Here is a 17016-nt window from a genome sequence, read left to right on the forward strand (position 1 = left end):
ACGATTTGGCCTCTGGAATTTAGGATTGAGGGTTTATAAGACCTTAGTAAATGCTTTTAATAAAGGCTTAGATAAAAGTTTGAAAAATATTTTTAAACTGTTATAAAATGCTTGGGGTTTAGGGTTTTGGGTTTTGATTTTGGGTTTTACGTTTAGGGTTTAGGGTTTATAACACTTTAGAAAATGCTTTTAATAAACACTTAAATAAAAGTTACAAAATGGTTTTCAAAATGTTATAAAATTCTTAGGATTTAGGGTTTATGCTTTAGGGTTTAGGGTTTTGGGTTTCAGGTTTAGAGTTTAGGGTTTAGAGTTTATAACAATTGAGTAAATGCTTTTAATAAACACTTGAATAATAGTTATAGACTACTTTTTAAAATTTTATAAAATGCATAGTGTTTATGGTTTAGAGTTAAGGGTTTGAGGTTTATTGTTTGGGGTTTAGGGTATAGGGTTTAGGGTTTTGAATTTAGGGTTTATAACACTTCCATAAAAGCGTTTAGTAAACACTTAAATAAAATTTAAAAGAGCTTTTTAAAATGTTATAAAATGCTTAGCATTTAGGGTTTAGAGTTTAGGGTTTAGGGTAGATTGTTTAAGGTTTATAAATTTCTTAGCGTTTAGCGTTTATGGTTTCTAACACTTTAGTAAATTCTTTTAAGAAAATAACTGCTCATGTAAATAAATTGCAAGATAAAGTGATAGTTCAAGGGAATTAAAAAATGTCCACTATAATTCAAAAGGCTCAGCAAGAATTTTCCATAGAAAAGGAAGATTTAGAAAAAAAACATTATATCATAGAGCCCAATGTTTTTAATATTTTCCTAATATATTTGTCACCCACATGCAATCATACATAAACTCAATATTTTCTAATTTGAGAATTGTACTCCTGACAAGTAACTCAACCTCTAATGAAGTCCGCATATGAGAATTAAGTTTTAGAGGAGAAAAATATTAATCCCAACTACTACAGGAGTAGAGACAATGTTTTAGAGAAGGGAAGAGAGTAAAAGTAGAAGGTTTGAATGTTATTGATTATTTTCATGGAATTGTTAATAAAGTCCAACTATATTGATTATTTTCATGGAATTATTAATAAAGTGAAACTATTAGAACATCAAATACTAGTTAATCAAGAATTGTCATGGCACATATCACTAGCCAACAAGGAACAATATTTGAAATATTTAAAAGAATTGGATGCCCATGAAAGTATATTTGCATGGAAATGGTCTATATTCAATCAAGATATTCAAGTTATTTCATGAAATACTTATCAAACAACATTCCCTATGACTTCAACACCAACACCTGCAATAGCGCAATCGTCTTGATCATCTTCCCCACAACATAAATTCAATTTCTTTGACCCAAGCTTTTAGGATTTGGTCTCTCTTCTGAACAACAACATCATAGTCAGGAATTTGAAATTGAATGTTCCAATCAGTCAGCCAACCACCCTTCTTGATGAACTTTTATTTCATTATTAGGATTTACATTTTTTGATTTATGGAGTATCAAATTTTGTAAAAATTTTGTTACACTCCAAATCTTCTCGTCTTTTGTCACATGAAGAGTAAACTAAGATAGTGGTAATATATTAATTTTTTTTGTTTTGAAAATTAATTGTTATTGTTTTTTCATCTAGCCTCTTTAAATTTGTCAAAACGAAATGAAGCATTATGTTTAAGAGAAAATAGATGAAAAATGCCATATGAATTAGAAAATTCCAAACTCATATGCCATTAAATAGAATATTCCTTCATCAATCAAACATGATCCAATCCACCACCTAAGGAGAGTTTTTTCCCTAATTTCACTAGGGTACATAAAGCTGGTGCAATTTTTTTTTTATAAGGGGTACTAGAAATGTGTATTTTAAGACCTCGAAAGCCCAATCGAGGGTCAACATTGAGAGCTTAAAAGCTAGGCATAAATTTTCAATTTAAATGTGTTAATAAATAATCTATTTTCTTAGCACTCAAGGAGCTTGATTGATCACTTACAGGTTGTTAAACTGCTTGATTGCATGTTTTTTTTCACCTAAACACCCCCTCTCTTGTCAAAATGTGTAACCTACATACATGCTATATATATATATATATATATATATATATATATAAAACAAATGGTAAAATTCTTATTCAACGGGGTACATCATAAATAAAATCCTTCTCCATTGATGGTACATTATCATAACAGAAAAACATTCCATGGAATCCATTTCTCTAAGTTAGTCACTACAGAAAATGGTAATGTGCATGCGTAATGGTGTTTATAAAGAGGATAATAGAAAGGAATATAGACAATAACATATAAAGCTTATTTCTGCTCTATTTTATGATGTCAAAGTAAGTATGGATTGAATATTCAATTAGCATTATGGCTAAAGTTGGAAAATATTGAAAATATATAAAATAAATATTTTTGAAAATTTGATAATAAAGTGTTTTTTTTCACGTAGTCTAACTAATAGAGAAAATGGCCTTTTCACTGAATCATTTTTAACTAATTTGAAACAATAAAAGATCACAATATTGCTTGGAATTGTATTAATGGATTCTAATGAAAAATCGAGTTCCTCTATAAGTAAGACTATAACTTTCTTTTCAAATAATTTTTAAAGAATATTTATTCTATTATAAATAATATTATTTATATTTAGTGTTTTACTTTTCATGACGGTCTTTGCGAGATATTTTATTCCTTCAATATTCCTTTCCATTGTTAAGGGTGATTCATAATACAATAATATTAAATTATAAATTAGATTGGCCTAAATACAAAATGGTATATTCTATATTTATATTAACAAATATAGTTTATTATTATAATCTTATTGGAAACCAATAAAAACAAAAATATTATTTATTTATTAGTATAAAATATTTTTAGTGTTGATGCAAAGTTTTAATCCTAGTTGAAAACAACTAGAAATATATAATTTTTTATATTATTATTAATTAGCCTCAATAGTTATTATAATATTTTAAGAATTAGTCATATGTAGAGAATATCATGCATAAAAATATTATGCATACCATTTTATATTTTGTTAATAGACCATGTAATATAACCTTTCTCTAATAATTTGAATTAGGATTTGGTTATGCAAGATAATGATAATTGCAAGGATTGTTTCAATATGGACATGTCTAGGAATAAATTGAGATAAATAATCATTTCTAGGTTAGACAAAAAAATAAATGATTAACGCCTCCGTAGTAATACTTTCGAACAACAAATTTTGGAGATTCGTTGGTCCATCTTAAGCATTACAATAATTGAAAAAAGAATATAATTTGGAGTAGAAAATTTATTTATGTTCTAATCAATATTCTATTCAAATTTTAACTAATTGGTACTAACTAAACCCTTTTACTTGATAAATTTCGTTGTCATATTCAACTTAAAGATAGAGAACAAAGTATCTCCATTGACAACATACACCAAAATATAAGGATTTGAAAAAGAAAAATTTAAATAATCTTACTAAAGTCTATGATCCATACTCAAGAAAGTCATAATGTTGTCGAGAAGAATGGTTGTATGTACAACTAGTTTATAGGCAATAAACCCTAAACTCTCTAAACTAAATCCTAAATAGGAGGCATTTTATAACATTTTTAAAAGCGTTCTATAACTTTTATTCAAGAGTTTATTAAAAGAATTTACTATATTTTTATAAACCTTAAAAATTACACCCATGCTTTTTGAAATAAATATATGCTTAACTTATAACAATAATAATAAAAATAATAATAAAATAGTTAATTTCATAATTTTTTAAATATTACCATTGTGAGATGTATTAACATACACTAGTCTTTTAATTAATATAATTGTGTTATTACATAAATTTCTAATAAAAGTGTGTTATTTTTTTTAATATTGATAATTTAAATACATTTTAAATATTTTAAAGCTACATTAATATTAAAAGTTTTAGATATTTGAAAATACATTTTATAGTGAATACTCCGGTGTTTACCACTTTTGTTAATGATATGGAGAGTGAGATAATTTATCTTATTTTGGTTATTGGATTTCTGTGTTTAAATTTTTTTAGTATAGAGTCTTCTCAAATAACATGCACACTTTGCTTTGTATGGTTTAAAGTGTAGAAATAATTTTGATTTTTTTTTTTGCTTCTTACTTTGTCTTGCTCTTTTTTTGTGGTTGTAATTTTAGATATATTATGTTAATTATTTTTATTTTTTATACAATATCGAACAATTAAAAGTTTATCCTAGAAGACTAGAAAGAAAATTCTTACTTTAGAGAATGTATTCCTTAGTGAAAACTTTTCTCTAATCTTGCATCCTTGTATTTTCAAACAAACAAAAAATTTATTCTAGTGCACTATATGACTTAAAAGATTACTCTATTTCACTATACCATAGATTATGTACTCGACATATACAAATATATTTGCATGCTATGCATGTACACTATAGAGTAGATTCATTGTCATTTTGAGAACAATTTTGTATTTCTACATAAGGTGATGTCTACTAAAAATATCAAAACGTTACATTTTCTTTACCCATGGTTGATGTTGTATTTCACATCAGTACCAAATAACAAGAAACAACTCAATAAGACTATACCCCCCATAATAAGAACTTTTAGATTTTTTTTTCTTTTTTAACTAGTGCATTCATATAAATTAAATGACTTGTATACACATTAATCCATGATAATCATAAAAACCTTACCCCATCATACATATCACATTACCAATATAAAAATAATCATAAAATTATCTAAATTATAAATTTATTTTAAATATTCTATGACTTTTTTAGTGGTATATGCAACTCAAGGACTCAGGTTTATGTGCAAGGTAGTTATGCTCTTTTTATCTTTTTAATCAAATTGATTAATTAACAAAATATCATATGATCAAGTTTCATACTTAATGAGTTATGGTTTTTTCGGCAGCCATGACTCGCCCATGGTATTGTAGCATTCCCTATTTATAGATTAAGAAACTCCTTAGTAATGTTGATATAAATATTCATTGATAAAAATCCTCTTCCATGCTTCCTGAAATAAATATATGCTTAACATATAATAATAATAACAACAATACTAATAATAATAAAATAGTTAATTTCATAATTTTTTAAATTTTACCATCTGAAATGTATTAACATACACTAGTCCTTTAATTAATATAATTGTGCTATTACCTAAATTTCTATTAAAAGTGTGTTATTTTTTTTAATATTGATAATTTAAATAGAATTTTAAATAGTTTAAAGCTACATTAATACTAAAGGGTTTACATATTTGAAAAATATATTTTACAGTGAATACTTCGATGTTTACCACTTTTGTTAATGATATGGATTTGTGTGTTTAATTTTTTTTAGTATAGAGTCTTCTCATATAACATGAACACTTTGCTTTGTATGGTTGAAAGTGTAGAAAGAATTTTGTTTTTTTTTTTTTTTGCTTCTTACTTTGTCTTGCTCTTTTTTTGTGGTTTTTTTTTAGTTTTTATACAATATTGAACAACTAAAAGTTTATCCTAGAAGGAGAGAAAGAAATTTCTTAGTTTAGAGAATGTATTCCTTAGAGAAAACTTTTCTCCAATCTTGCATCCTTGTATTTTTCAAAACAAATATAATTTATTCTAGAGCACAATATGATTTAAAATATTACTCCATTTCACTATACCATAGATTATGTACTTGACATATACAAGTATATTTGCATGTTATGGGAAATCGCGAAATCGCATTATTTTCGATGATAAACCTGTTCATTGGCCAATGGTGGAGGCTGGTATCATTGCTGCATATAGACAATTACCAGATCCCCCCCCCCCTAAATCACACCACCCACAACCTCCCCCATGCATTCATCAAAACACACCATGGGCTTACTTTGACAGCACTGCAAACCTACAGGGCTGTGGGGGCAGATTTATCATTCACAAATCTGAGAATCATATCTACAAAGTAAAAGCTGGATTGGGCACTGGAACAAAAAACTATGCTGAGCTCATCACACTCCGTCACTTACTCCATTTTGCATTGGGTCACCATTGCACTAGCATCAATATATTCGGGGATTCAAAAATTATCATAAATTGGTTCAATGGAATATCTGCTTGTCACATCCACACACTCAGCATTATCTTAAATGAGGTTTTAGAACTCAAAGCAGCTTTTAACAACATCACATGTTCACATATCTACAGGGAACATAACGAAGGCGCTGACAAACTATCCAAGGAGGCCACGATGATGGACAGAGGTGTGTGGGAGATCACAGAAGTACAAGGCCAGCACGAATACAAATATTACCATCGACCATACATTGATCCGAGTTACCAGCCTGCTCCGGGACAATAAATAAACTGAAGAATATCATGTTCATGACAAAGATGTTTTTGTATAGAATTTTCTTTTTGAAATAGTAAGCTATTGCCTAGAAGGCATTTTGTAAACAACTTTATACAGCCTTAGCAGACTGCCCTGCGTGGTGCATCTGAACAGAAGAACATATATAGAGTCTTTTTGTAACTAAAAGGTACACTGTGTATAGTGACCTCATCATATGCATAAAGAATCTACAATATGTAATTTTCCTTATTAATGAAAATTACGAATTTTCCCAGTGGAAAAAAAAATATTTTCATGTTATGCATGTCCACTATAGAGTAGATTCATTGTCATTTTGAGAACAATTTTGTATTTATATATAAACTGGTGCCTACCAAAAATATCAAAAGGTTACATTTTCTTTTCCTATGGTTGACGTTGTGTTTCACATCAGCGTTGTATAACAAGAAACAACTCAACATGACTACACCCCCCATAATAAGAACTTTTAGCAGTTTTTTTTTTTTTTTAACTAGTGAAACCATATAGATTAAATGACTTCTATATGCATTAATCCATGATAAGCATCCAAACACTTACACCATTATAAATCTCATATTACCAAGATAAAAATAATCATAAAATTTAACGAAATTATAAATTGATTTTAAATTTCTATCCCCACATTACCATGGAAATTCTTAACTCAAGTAAATATCTCTTCTTACAATAGAACGGGCCAATAAGATGGCTTATCAATACCACATGTTCAATATGATATATGTTCATATGATTTTTTCTATAATTAAACAATTCGACATTAATTATCTAAAATAGCATAATTAACTTGGAGATAAATCTTAACCTTTGATATGTGAATACTACTATGACTATTCTAGCATATTCCATGGAGGCTAAATCTCTAACATTCACCTAATAATTGTTAATAATTAAATTAAAAATGTGAGAAGATTATTCTCAAACAAACATGCATATGAATGTAATAAGAAAATGTACAATGTAATAATTTACGTCATGAATTCTCTCCTTTATGACCTAGATTCCCTCTTTATGACTTCTCTCCCTTATACCTTAGTTATCATCCATTATGAAATCTAAGGTCATCATCTAGTGAATATGGAGAACTTGTTAGGACCAAGAAGACTTAAATTAGACATTTATTTGGACAACAAGATAGGGTTGGTACATGATCATGGATTTTGTATTTCCCCCTTTTCTAAATGTAGTAAAATAAATAAAATAGACACATACCTTGAAAACTAGAAAAATATAAATCATAGATAAAAAAAAATCATTATTTATTAGGATCATAACCATCTTCTTTAGAAGATATAACTACTTTGACCATCAATGCCCTGATAATAATATGTATATCTTTAGACTGAGATTTATTTTTAGTACTCATAGATTTATGTTCCCTGTGTTTTTCCTTATCTTGAATTGAAGTGTTTAGTTTCTTATTTTCATGGAAAAGTTGACTAATACACTTTTTAAGACATGGGACAATGATAAAGTTTTGCTGGTACCAATACATGTTATTAATGTATCCTCATTTGAATGGATGTCGATCGGAGGTCTGTCATCATAACGATCAACATCAACATAGAAATCCAAAATTATCTTGGACCCGCGGGCTATTTCTTTTTGGCAAGATTTCAGGATGAGGCTCAATATGGAAAGACTCATCATTTCTAGGAGTATTTAATTGTATGTTTCACCTTGTTCACAAAATTTTCCTCTGAATTTGTTTAATCTTAACTTTAGATTGAGGGCTTTGTTCTGATTGATTGATCTCTTCTTCATGTGTAGGTTCTTTAGTTAAAATTTTGGCCCAAAGACTTACCCTAGAGGGTTTCACTTGTCCTTTATCCTTAGATTCCTATTTCCATTCCATATGTCAGACAATAGTACACTTGTTCATGCTTCTAGTTAAGTAAACACCAGTAGGTCTGAGAGTTCTGACATTATTATCATTTGAAACACAAGGATTTTCTTCATGAAATAATTATTCAGAATCATTCTATATTGAATGATGATATGGTGATTGAAAAGGACTGTCAAATGAAGGGTTATGCCCCCAAATGGTGTCTAACTAGAATATAGGTTAAACTGTGATGCAAAATTGATCTTTCAGAGTTCTGACAAAGTGACTCGTATTTGCAGGACATTTTAGTTTGGAATTTATATAGATAAATGGGAAAATTATGTTTATGTATGAGAAACGCCATTAAGAACCTTTTGTTATAAATAAAAACCATACTATTTCACTCTTCATAAGTGACATAAGATGCAACAAAAGCACTAAACTACACCATTTATATTTCAGCGAGGAAGTCAAACATACCTTTCACATGATATCCACAAACATTACTAATTGTAAGTTTCTTCGAGGGAATGTCACACATTGCACAATTTTTAGACCATTTCTCTCTCTCAAAGGGAAGATAAGTAGTTGCTGCAATGAAATCAATATTTTTATCCATCTCTATATCACCCACTCGAGCTTTCTTCATATCAAAAGAAGAGGCAAAACCTTTACAATCCCTTTACTTCAACTCTGAAACAATTGAAGTAAATCCCATTAGCTGACCTAGTGGAACAAGTTTTCACATTCAACATATGCCTCTACTATCTCACCTCAAATGGATTTAAACTAGATAAGGCGTTCCATGGTTAGAATCCTAGATGTTTTTAGCTAGGAATCAAAGTGAAACATAGAGGGAAAATGCACAATGAGTGGGTTAATAAACCCTAACTTACATAGAAATGTAAAAAAATATGAACAAAATCAATGAAGCAACAAGGAGTTAGTAACCTTGAAACACCAAGGGATTAACTCCAACATTGATAGTTAGGATGTATGGTAGATAAACATTAATAGATGTCATATATGAGTGTCTATGAATGGTAAATTTGACAAAAATTGTCCAAATCAAGATTATTAATATCCCTGATGAGCATGCAAAATCACCCATAAAATCATGACAAAAATGTCAAAGGAATAACCCTTAGCCCGTGTTAGTGTTGGTATCTTCATCCCTCTATCAGTGATCAAATTTCTCTTTTTGCATGCATATTAGGTGTCCCATCTAATCAGTTGCATTCCATTAGGTCATGGATCAACTGATGGTATTGGTTCATTATCAATTTCCCTCATGGCATTTACCTACTGGCATGTTTTCACATGTTTAGGTCATTTACTATCATTTTGTTTCATTTCATTTATCAAAATCAGTTTTAGGGTTTTTAGTCTCACTAGGTCTAGGGTTTGCCACCATGGTCATCCAAAACTCAATAAAAGGTCATCAGTTACATGAGGAGGTTTTATAAGTTCATAAGATCATAAATTCACTAATGATATGACCCAATAAATGGTTTTTACCTCAAAACTCTATTTGGAGGTGAAAACAGAGTTTTCTTATTTCTATGTACAAATTTTATTTAGTTTAAAGTGTTTTCTATATGTAATAAGTTCCAGCTACTGCCCTTGGTCACCTTGCCAACTCCATCCACTACAAGAAACAAAAGCATCAATGCATTAGTTCATCAAGTGACCAAGAAAAGTCAATTCAAATGAAAAAAAGAGTTTATGAGCAAAAGTGACTTTGACATTATAAAAGTGGGTTTGAAATAAGGAAAAATCAAAAGGCATCCATATATAAAGTGAAAACATACTAGTCATCTATTTCATTCTGGAAGACATCCATGAAGAGCTAAAATCACGATTTGGAGGCAAATTGGAGAAAAGAAGGTGAAAACCCAGTTTTTCTATCAAATCTTCTTGACACTGCGCATCAGAGGTAGTGCACTGCGCATCAAACTGGTGTTGTGCATTAGCGGGTTTCTACTAGTGTAAATTTACAAGGGCACTACGCATCAGGAGTGCACTGCGCATTGGGCCCAGTGTGCTATGCATCAGTGAAGAAGCTGCCAAAACATTCCAAATCACCAAAAAATCCTCAAAAACACTGCATTTCTCTCCTACAAGTAATTTATCATTGTTCTTGAGCTGAATTTGATCTCCTACATGTTTTCTTCATAAGTTTTGCATCTTGAAACTCAAACCCTAGCTTGTCTTCATCAATTTCCATTTCATTGTAAAGCTTTCACTCCATAACCAAAACCCACATCATTTTCCCCTTTTCTATATTTCATTGCCCTAAATTAATCCATTAATTTCATTTTCCATATCCCACTCCCCTAAGGAAACTCACTCCCTTCATTCCCCAACTACATTTCACATTGGTAAAATCTCTTCATACTCATCTCTCTTGTCCTCCGCCATTATCATTTTCCACCATATCATCATCACATCACTTCCCTAAGACAAGAACCATGACAGGAAGCAGTTAATCAAGTAATGAAGAGGAAACACTTAGTGATATCTCAAGGGAAAGAAATGTACAGCCTAGGAGACCTCACAAGGGTAGAAAAATTATTCGAGAGGAACCTATTAGCATGGTTGAACTCCTTGCTTGCCCTCTTGCTACCACATGTTTCAGATACCAGTGTTCTTTGAGTTTTGTGAGATGGTTGAGAGGGTTAAATACGATCATGAGTTGGTAAGGAAATTTGTCATAAACATGGAGAATAATGTGGTGCACCTTACTGAGATCAATTTCACTCTTTCACCAGCTATTATTACAAAAGCCACTAGAATGCCAGATGTAGGGAAAAAGTGTAACAAAAGGTAGAATATCAACAATAAGAATTATGAACCATATATTAAGGCCAAATATGATGGTAAACTGAGCAGGGTGTTTCCTTTCAAGTTCTTGGAGGACCGGTATGTTCCACTTATGAAACTTATCATCAAATACTTCACATGTGAGGGTAGATTCTACAGACTCTATGCCTACCATATCAGATTACTTATGCACTTCACCAGGGTCAGAATAATGAGTATTCCACATTTCATATGCAAAAACATAGAGGTGATTACTGTGATTGCAAAAAGAAAACCATACCCACAGCAGCTCAAAAGTATTTATCACTTTGTTGTCATCAAAATTATTGTTTTGCATTAGCTCACTTAGTTGGGAGTGTCATGGGAAACTTTCATTGTCCATGAAATCTTCAAGGGGCCTCAAATTTTTGCAGATCCTCAAGAGGAAGGTGAACCTTCCGGGCAACAAAAAGAGCCTAAAAGCAAAAATGATGAGGCTCATATTCTTGTGTTTGTAACTTATGAGAAAGGCACTAGGAGGTTTTTTGCAGCTGCCAAACGAGTACTATCTCCACCAGGGGTGGAAGGGGTCTTGTTTTCTTCACCGGATCATAGGAAAATGCTCTCTTCACCTGGGGTGGAAGGGGCTTTGCCTTCTTCTTCAGCTGAATAGGTATAGGAAAAAGACAAAGGAAAGCAACAAGTGCATGATGAAGGCCCTACTGAAGGGCAAGACAAAGATTTTGTTTTTGTTGAGGAAGATGACACTGATTTGGATTCTCAAAGCTCAAGACTCAAGGATGTGATCATCAAAGAGAAGGAGGTTGAAATCCAAGCCTTTTCACTTGACCTAGAGAGGGCCAAATGGATCATTAACTTTCTTGAACAAGAGAACAAGAAATTGGAGGAAAAACAAGCAATTATGGAGCTACAAACAATTAGAGAAAACTGACAAGTGGCAAAATGAAGGAAAGTCAAGATGACATCACTTGAGCAAGAAATTGAGGCTGACAAATAATCATGGTTGGAAAGAGTGAATATCCACCTTGAGAAGATGATTGATAAGGTTGACAAGGAGAAGAAAATGTTGCACTACATGGCTTATCATTACTTAGCTCAGAATAGAATTTGCAACACAAGGATAAATGACCTAAAAGCTGAGTTAAAGAGAGCCTTAAGAGCCAAAAGAGAACAATACAAACATAAAATTTTGGGTGAAGCTTCCTTGGCTCAGCAAGGCAATTACTAAACATTCCTCTTGCCAAATTTGAAGCAATTTTGAGAAAATTTCGTCATTTCACGATTTTTAAATGTAAAACACAGGAATTTTCAACTGTGCACTGCACATTGAGTTGGCTAATAATTTTACAAAATGGCTTGCATTTTTAGATTCCTCATGGAAAAATAGCGAAACCCAAAAAGTTTCATAAGTTTTGGATGAGATCTGGGTCACCTAAAGGGCATAAAACACCTAAACAATGCCCTCTTTGCCACTTTTTGGACCCACAAGAACCAGTATTAGGAGAAATGATTTTTGAAGGGGCAAATGGACTTCCTATCCAAAAATTATAGTTGTCCTAGAAAGTAGACAGGCAGAGCTTTCCAACTTAATTAGTGGATCTATCAGAGTCATATCAGAATTCAATGCCATCCGGCTCAGGGTACTACGCATCAGGAAAAATTTTGCCAATTTTGCCTAAAAACTCAGGATTTCACCTAGTTTGTTGTTAGTTTGACTTTTTCTTCTCTCTTTGGTAAATTTATGATGTAATATGATGTACTATGATGTGAAAATGATGAAAAATGACTTGAGGGGGTAGATATATCAGTTAGAGTTGATTTAAACGAATAGTTGGCTAATAATTTTGCAGAGCTTGCAAACTTAATTAGTGGATCTATCAGAGTCATATGAAATTTCAATGCCATCAAGCTCAGGGCTATTTTAATAAACATTTTAAAAAATTAAAACGCTTGTTAAAATGTTATAAAATGCTTACGGTGTAGGGTTTATGTATTAGAGTTTAGGTTTTAGGGATTAGTGTTTATAACAATTTAGTAAATGATCTTAATAATAACTTAAAATGTGATAAAATACTTAGGGTTTATGGTTTATGGTTTAGGGTTTAGGTTTTAGGGTTATAACACTTTAGTAATTGCTTTTAATAAATACTTCAAAATATTACAAAAGGCTTGCTAAAATGTTTTAAAATGATTAGGGTTTATCCTTTAGGCTCTATAAGACCTTAGTAAATGATCTTAGGGTTTATCCTTTAGGCTTTAAGCGTTAGGATATAGGGTTTGGGGTTTGGGGTTTGGGGTTTAGGCTTTATAAGACTTTGGTAAATTCTTTTAATAAACACTTAAATAAAAGTTACAGAACACTTTCTGAAATGTTATAAAATTCTTATTGTTTAGGGTTTATTGTTTGGGGTTTACTGTTTGGGATTTAGGGTTTCAGGTTAAGGGTTTAGGTTTTAGCATTTATGGTTTAGGATTTATGGTTTATGATTTAGAACACTAATGTTACAAAACGCTTTTTAAAATATAAAAAAATAGCATTTAGCATTTAGTGTTTAGGGTTTAGGATTTATAACACTTTAGTAAATTATTTTAATAAACACTTAAATAAACGTTTAAAATGCTTTTTAAAATGTTATAAAATGATTAGGGTTTAGGTTTTAGTGTTTGAGGGTTTAGGGTTTAGGATTTCAGGTTTATGGTTTAATGTTTATAAAATAAAAGTTACACTTATTTAAGTTATAAAACACTCTTTAAAATGTTATAAATTAGGGTTTAGGTTTTAGGGTATAAGGTATAGGGTTTAGGGTTTGGGTTTTAGTGTTTAGGGTTTAAGGTTTATAATACTTTAGTAAATTGTTTTAATAAACACTTAAATAAAAGTTACAAAACGTTTTTTGAAATGTTATAAAAGGCTTAGGGTTTAGCGTTTAGGGTTTAGGGTTTATAGTTTACGATTTAGCTTTTATGGTTTACGGTTTAAAGCACCTTAGTAAATTATTTTGATAAAAACTTAAGTAAAAGTTACAAAAGTCTTTTAGAATGCTATAAAATGCTTAGGGTTTAGGGTTTATAAGACTTTATTAAATTCTTATAATAAACACTTAAGTAAAAGTTAAAAAACACTTTTTAAAATGTTATAAATTGCTTAGGGTTTAGAGTTAAGAGTCTAGGGTTTAGAAGAATTTAGTAAATCCTCTTAATAAACACTTAAATAAAAGTTAGAAATTTTTTTAAGATGTTAAAAAATGCTTAGAGTTTAGGGTTTGGGTTTTATGTTTTGGGGTTTGGTGTTTAGAGTTTAGGTTTTAAGGTTTATAACACTTTAGTAAATGATTTTAATAAACACTTAAATAGAAGTTACAATATGATTTTAAAATTTTATAAAATTATTAAGGTTTAGTGTTTAGGGTTTAGGGTTTAGAGTTTAGGGTTTAGGGTTTAGGGTTTCAGGTTTAGAGTTTAGTGTTTAGGTTTTAGGTTTTAGGGTTTAGGGTTTAGGGTTTGTGGTTTACAATTTAGGGTTCAGGGTTTTTAACACTTTAGTAAATTCTTTTAATACACACTTAAATAAAAATTACAAAATGCTTTTTAAAATGTTATAAAATGCTTAGGGTTTAGGTTTTAATGTTCACAATTTGGGGTTTAGGGTTTAAGGTTTAGGGCTTGGGGCTTATGGTTTAGGTTTTATGTTTTGGGGTTTAGAGTCTAGGGTTTAGGGTTTATAAGACTTTATTAAATGCTTTTAATAGACACTTAAATAAAAGTTTCAAAATAATTTTTAAAATATTATAAAATTATTAGGTTTTATGGTTCATGGTTTGGGATTTAGGGTTTAGGGTTTAAGGCTTAAGGTTTAGGATTTTGTGTTTAGGTTTAGCGTTAAATGTTTACGGTCTACAACATTTTGGTAAATTCTTTTAATAAACATTTAAGTAAAAGTTACAAAACAATTTTTAAAATGTTATAAAAAGGTTAGGGTTTAGGGTTTATGGTTTATGGTTTAGGGTTTGGGATTTAGGGTTTAGAGTTTAGAGTTTAGGTTTTGGGGTTTAGGGTTTATGTTTTTCTGTTTAGGGTTTAGGGTTTTTTGTTTATGTCTTAGGGTTTATAAAACTTTAGTAAATACTTTTAATAAACACTTAAATAAAAGTTACAAAATTCTTCTTAAACTGTTATAATATTCTTAGGGTTTATGGCTTAGGGTTTATGGCTTGGAGTTTAGGGTTTAGGGTTTATGTTTTTTTTGTATATGGTTTAAGGTTTATAAGAATTTATTAAATTGTTTTAATAAAACCTTAATAAAATTTACAAAATGATTTTAAAAATGTTATAAAATGTCTACAGTTTAGGGTTTATAAAAATTTATTAAGTGCTTTTAATAAACACTTAAAGAAGTTTACAAAACACTTTTTAAAATGTTATCAAATGATTATGGTGTGGGGTTTAGGGTTTATGTTTTATAACACCTTAGTAAATTCTTTTAATAAACACTTAAATAAAAGTTATAGAACTCTTGTTAAAATGCTATAAAATGCTTTGGGTTTGGGGTTTAGGGTTTATGGCTTAGGGTTTATAAAATGTTATAAAATTTTTAGTGTTTAGGGATAGACTTTATGGTTAGGGTTTGGAATTTACAACACTTTGATAAATTCTTTTAATAAACACTTAAATAAAAATTACGAAATACTTCTTAAAATGTTATAAAATGCTTAGGGTTTAATGTTCATGGTTTAAGGTTTAGGGTTTAAGGTTTAGGGTTTAGGGTTTATGATTTAGGGTTTATGGTTTGGGGTTTAGAGGCTAGGGTTTAGGTTTTATAAGACTTTATTAAATTCTCTTAATAAGCACTTAAATAAAAGTTTCAAAATACTTTTTAAAATGTTATAAAATGATTAGGGTTTAGGATTTAGGGTTTAGGGTTTATGTTTTATGGTTTGGGATTTAAAGTTTAGGGTTTAGGGTTTAGGGTTTAAGGTTTGGGGTTTTGGGTTTAGGTTTAGGGTTTAGTGTTTAGGGTCTATAACATTTTGGTAAATGATTTTAATAAACACTTAAATAAAAGTTACAAAACAATTTTTAAAATGTTATAAAATTGTTAGGGTTTACGGTTTATGGTTTAGGGTTAGTGTTCGGAGTTTCAAGTTTAGGGTTTAGGGTTTAGGTTTTGGGGTTTAGGGTTTATGTTTTTGTGTTTAGGATTTATATTTTGTGTTTATGGTTTATGGTTTATAACACTAGTAAATTATTTTAATAAACACTTAAATAAAAGTTACAAAATTCTTCTTAAGTTGTTATCAAATTTTTAGGGTTTAGGGTTTAGGGTTTAGGGTTTAGGGCTTGGGTTTAAGATTTATTTTTTAGGGTTTAGGGTTTATAAAACTTTATTAAATTCTTTTAATAAACACTTAAAAAAGGTTACAAAACACTTTCTAAAATGTTATTAAATGATTAGGGTTTAGAGTTTTGGGTTTAGGGTTTAGGTTTTATAACACCTTAGTAAATTCTTTTAATAAACACTTAAGAAAGGTTACAAAACACTTTCTAAAATGTTATTAAATGATTAGGGTTTAGAGTTTTGGGTTTGGGTTTCAGGGTTTAGGGTTTAGGGCTTAGGTTTTATAACACCTTAGTAAATTCTTTTAATAAACACTTAAATAAAAGAAACAAAATTATTTTCAATAGATCATAAAATTCCTAGGTTTTAGGGTTTAGGGTTTGAGGTTCGGGGATTACGGTTTAGTGTTTAGGGTTTAGGGTTTAGGCTTTATAACACTTAAATAAAAGATACAAAACTCTGGTTAAAATGTTATAAAATTCTTTGGGTTTAGCATTTAGGGTTATAACACTTTATTAAATTCTCTTAATAAAAACTTTAAAAAGTTACAAAAATGTATTTTAAAATGTTATAAAATTCTTAGTGTTTAAGGATACGGTTTATGGTTTGGGTTTGGGATTTATAACACTTTGATA

The sequence above is a fragment of the Pinus tabuliformis genome, chromosome 3_2 (genome assembly GCF_031772625.1).
Source record: "Pinus tabuliformis cultivar Carrire ecotype Pingquan chromosome 3_2, CPIR1, whole genome shotgun sequence".
Taxonomy (NCBI): domain Eukaryota; kingdom Viridiplantae; phylum Streptophyta; class Pinopsida; order Pinales; family Pinaceae; genus Pinus; species Pinus tabuliformis.